The sequence below is a fragment of the Nymphaea colorata genome, chromosome 12 (genome assembly GCF_008831285.2).
Source record: "Nymphaea colorata isolate Beijing-Zhang1983 chromosome 12, ASM883128v2, whole genome shotgun sequence".
NCBI lineage: Eukaryota > Viridiplantae > Streptophyta > Magnoliopsida > Nymphaeales > Nymphaeaceae > Nymphaea > Nymphaea colorata.
The window spans coordinates 5513717-5519021 of NC_045149.1; the positions used below are offsets into that span (position 1 = coordinate 5513717).

At 38.4% G+C, this 5305-nt stretch overlaps 1 long non-coding RNA gene across 1 annotated transcript; it reads left to right on the plus strand.

The window, feature by feature from the left end:
• Positions 1–3515: 3515 nt before the first annotated feature.
• LOC126410648 (uncharacterized) lies at positions 3516–5017 on the plus strand. Its single transcript, XR_007575103.1, has 2 exons — positions 3516–3855; positions 4432–5017. It is a non-coding gene; the product is annotated as an uncharacterized LOC126410648 (long non-coding RNA).
• Positions 5018–5305: the final 288 nt, after the last annotated feature.

Below are 5305 nucleotides of genomic sequence, written 5' to 3' on the forward strand. Positions count from 1 at the left end.
CTATGAATATCCTGGAACTCATATTCTTGTATATTTTGAAAAAATAAAAAAATAAAACTTAACAATCTTCATGAGTAATTTCTTCTCAAACTTGTGTCTTTCTTTCTTGTCTAATTCCAACTCAAATCAGCTAGTGTGGCTACTTAAAGGTCTTCAAGAGGCAATTCCACCATGGTATTGGTGAAAATCCCATTTGAAAGGGGTCTCGTGCAACAACAAGTTAACGACATCCAAATAATGTAGCTCTCCAATGAATATAATAAGCTACATGGAGTTCATGTCAGCCATCTTCAAATCCAGGAACAATGCCACATAGAAGTCCCTAACTAGGTGAATTGGCCACAAATTTCTTGCTTCTTGTGCTTATGTTTATTTTGGCTCTACATTATCACACACCTTGCATGTGCACTTCCTTAACACAATTGCACCATGCACATTAGCTACACACAGCACCCAAATTGTGCAAAGCCTCCCATGCTCTGACTTTTTTGGTTAAGACCCTTTAGGTCCCTTGCTGACCTTGTCTACCTCCGTTGGTGCAGGCCCCACTCCTCTCCTTGCTCCTTGGTGGTAGTGCATCCATATCCCCAGCTGAGGCTAGGTATAGTGGCCCATCGTCAAGCCTTTAGTTGCTCGACACCCATGGCATCCTTGGCAAGGCCACCAACCTTGGCCAAGGTTATCATGGCGGCCGAACAACCCTCCGTACTTGGAAGTGATAGGTGTGTGTCCATGTGCCCTTGCCACACATGCCTCAACTTTCTCTGCCTTGAATGAGGCCTCAGGTTGCTTGCAGAAAGAAGCTTGATGCTCTTTCCCAAAGCACATGGTTGAAGGTCCATTCCCCACCACAACCACTTAGTATTTTGTCAGCACTTGGTGCTCCTCGGCATAGCACTATTCTACCCTTCAACCATCGCCTAATGAATGCCTAACCCATGGTCATGTAAGTCTCACAATGCTAGTTTTAATCATGCCTTATCTCATTCCCTTCATCGGATGCCCTAAGCCTAATGATTGACTACCCATTACCCCCACTCCCACTAGTTCCCCAACTCAGATTGTTCACTTGGACCAAAGTCATCCTCCCCAAGCCGCTCCCTTACATGCCTGACCATGTATTAGGCTTGTGTGGACCTTCCATGGCCTCAACCATATCAGCCACCCTTAGCCTTGCTGTTGCTAACCCTCTTGCATACGCAAGTGGCCATACTCAACCATTGACAAGGCAATTGCATGGACTCTTGGGTAGCCCAACAGCATGGAGTCTGACCTTCGGCCATCATCTTGACCTAGTGCTTGGTAGGCCAAAGAGTTAGTTCAAGGGATCAGCCCTTGGGGACAACCTAGCTAGGCCCATCATGCTGTTGCTAAGTCCCCAGAAATTCTTGGTCGGACCGTAACAATTTTTGGCCCATCCTAAGGCTTGATCTAGACTTCTCCTATTTCTCAACCTCCAACATGTTATTTTCGGCTTGGATGTCTCAGCTTATGAAAATATGTGGATAAGCATCGTCGAGCGAGGAATTCATATTTGAGAGTAACCTTTTGGTTTTATAAAGTTGGGATATTTGTGCTTCACACTTGTTTGGACAAGACAAATGTATAATTCCATGTGAATATGAGCATTCCTAACCAAATAGCTTAGGCTTATGAGGTTGAGACTCTCGATGTACTTTTTTATGAATCACCCTTATTACATCTAAAAAATGAATGCTACACTAAGTGTAATGTAGACAGAGGTAAAAAATACAGCCAAATTAAAATATATATATATAAATTTTGAAATTGGTTTTCCAACTCTTGGGCAGTCATCAAGTTCTTCACAAAAACCTTCAGTGTGTTACTTTTCAGTCGTGATCAAATAGATGAAAACTCTCAACATATGAGCAAATAGAGGAATACAACGCTGCTATATGCAAATAGAAGAGCGATATTAGACATTATAAAGGTACACATATGTTCATATAGTTGTTTATACTTTATCATTTATAGAATTAATTGTTAATGGGGAACCCTCATTATATTCAAAAGTATTGAATTGTGCTGATTTTCATAAGTGGTTGGTCATCATTTACGATAAATTTGAATCTCTACACAAGATTTAAACATGAGAACTTGTAAAACCTTTGAAAAGATGAAAATATCATTGGTTGCAAGTGGGTCTTCAATAAGAAGGAAAGTACTTCAAGATTAGTAAATGCAAGGTATATAACACATTTAATTCCAAAGGGATACGTCAGGGTAAAGGAATTGATTTTAATGATATTTCTCTATTATTGAAACCTAATTCTGTAAATGCTTTACTTGCTTTGGTTGTCATATACAATATTTAAAAAAATTTGATGTTGAAACAGTTTTTTACATGGTAAACTAGCAATGCTTATATGTAGGCTTCAACCTATGGGTTTTCTCATTGAGTGAAAAAGTGACCAACTTTATTTTGTAAAAGAAATCATTAAATGACTTGAAGCGGTCTTCTAGACAGACATAAAAAGTTTGATATTTCTTTGCCAAAGTTTAGCTATTGCAGAAGAGAATATGATAATTGTACCTATTATAGAAGGATTCAAAAAATTTCTTATATCTATTTATTGCCCTATATTGATAATATGTTGAAAAGTGCAATTAACAAATAAGTTTGAGATGAAGGAACTGGGTCATACTAAGAAGATTCTTCATATGGAAATTCATAGGGATCAAAAGGAAAAAGAATTATATCAGTCTCAATGAAAATATATGGAAAAGATCATTGAAAGTTTTTATATGAAAAATGGCAAACCTGAAAATATCCATCTTACTTTACATTTTGAATTATCTGCTCAGCTCATTTGTCTCCTCAAATAGAAAAAGAAATAATGCATGTCGTACGTACCATATTCTTGTGCAATTGGTAGTATTATATGTGTGATGGTTCACATTAGAGTTGATATCTCACATGTAGGTTGGTATGTTAGCATATACATGTTACATCTTGGCAAAGGTTATTGACAAATAATAAATTGGATATCATGTATCTGAAGGACATTTTACATACTCCATTTAGAGTTTGCCAAGAGAATTGATGGCTTGATTGGATATATTTTTAAACTATGTCGGTAACCTTGCTAGAATGTCACTTATTGACTATGTTTTCTCTCTTGGATATTTTTCTACCAGTCAAAAGCTATTTTACAATTTACTATTGCATTATCTGCTATATAGGTTGAGTATATTATAATCACTAAGGTAGATACACAAGATTTTAGTATAGAGGGCATGTTGTGTGAACTTCTTTTGGTCCAAGAAAAACTTATTATTTATTGTAATAATCAAAGTGTCATTTAGGTCAGGTCCTATTTGATGCACATGGATTTTACTGTGCACCGGTTGGAATTGCCATTTTGGTAAAGTTTTCCATAACAACATCAAAAACAGGGAGCCGAGGGTAACTTTACCTTGGAAAAAAGTCAGACCTCGGGGGGTTGACTTTTTTCCTCGATTTTTTTGCCTGTTAAGGCTTTCTCATTGTTCTCCTTCGTTTCTCTTGCTCAGAACAGCAAGGCGGGCCTCGGCAGGGCGATTGTTCCTCTTCATCACAGGTAAGACACCAAACTATTCTTCGCCATCCCTCTCTCGAGTCATCTCTATTTTGTCTCTCCCTCTCCCTCTGTATGTCGGCCGCACGTGCCTTCTCTCCCTTCCTCTCTTTATGTCGGCCGCATGCCATGGAGCAGCCATCATCTTCTGTCCATTTTTCATGCTTACCTTGGTAACTTGCCCTCCCATCATCATCCATTTTTTGTTTTGTGCAAGTACATCCAAGAAGGCTACCTGTTCATCAAATCAAAGGTTCCCAATATTGCTTGGCGCAAGGTAAAACCCTAACCATCCGTAGGTTGTCCTTTCGCTTGCTAGGCTTAATATCTCTCCTGTCGCTTCTTGATCTGGTTTGTTCTCTCCATTCCTTATCTACTACGCTACAAGTTTCCTTTTGTTTCTTACATCCTGCACAGTTCGAGAGAAAGGCTTTAATTGGTGGAGCTGCTCTTTTGTTTCAGATTGATTAGCGATATGAATTTGTTTTAGGAAAATGTGGTAGTCATCATGAAATCTTTTTCAAAATTTTTCTGTGCTTGTCCTTTTCTTTTCCCATGCTTCTTTATGTTGTGATTACCTTGATAGAATAATGGCTTCTTCATGCTAGCTGTGAGTGGCAACAATAATGTTATTGTCATATTTTCTTTATGTGTTCTGTACTTGTCATCATTTCACTCTGAAGTGTAAAATTTTCTATTGTCATCGTTGTTCATTTTAGTTGATGAATCACAATTCGAAATGGATTCTGTGATTGCAATTTGTAAAATTCTGTTAATTGTATGATAACATGAAATTTTGTTGTAAACATTGTTGTTGAGGCCTCCAACATATTCTAAAATTTAGCTGGGACAGGCTGGTTACGCAGGATCATTTCCAAAGCTGGGGAATTCAAGCAGCTAGCCAATGCTATATATGTAACAAACAAGTAGAGAGTAGCCATCATGTTGTCATTGCTTGCACTGTAGTATCTAAGGTATGGTATATGGTTGTTAATCGTTTTGGCATGAGAAGGGTCCCCTGGCAAAACATTCAAGCTGAGATCAAATTTGGAGGAAGGTTAAATTGAAGCAAAACTGGCTAAAAACAAATGATGACTCATAATGTTTCACATAGCAATTTGGAGGTGTGGTGGATAAGAAGTATGATAGCTCATGGCGATGAAGAAGCAATTAATGTTACGTGTATGCAATCTATTGTATGGCAATGGTGCAGGCAGTCCTTTATGACCATGAATTGGAATGATGCAGACAAGAAAAAGGTTGGCATCTGGCTTGAAACAGCGTTGAAATGTGTGGACGTTGGAGCAGAGGAGACGGGATTTGTCACAGCTTATGTGGTAGTTGTAAAATGAGTTAAATCGATTCTATTATATGCTTGCTTTTCCAACAGCTTAGAATCTTGGAATTGAATAAAGTGATTTAGAGGTGAAAATGCTCAAGATTTTGCAGAATATAAGGTTCTTCATTGGTGTGTTAGCAGTTCCACAAATGACCAGCAGAGGATAGGTTTAATAACAAATAATAAAGGCAGGGCCAAGAGACTTAGAGCTACTCTTAAAGGCATATGGCATTGCCTCAAAGGTGGGCCTCTGTGAGTGACTTTTGCTGCAGATTTCGGCTGGGAGATAAAGAAGTTCGATTGGAGATTGGAAGGATGATTTTAAACAACGGGGAAACTGATGGCAGGTGTGAAAACGGAGAATCGGTCAAATAATTTTATCCACAAA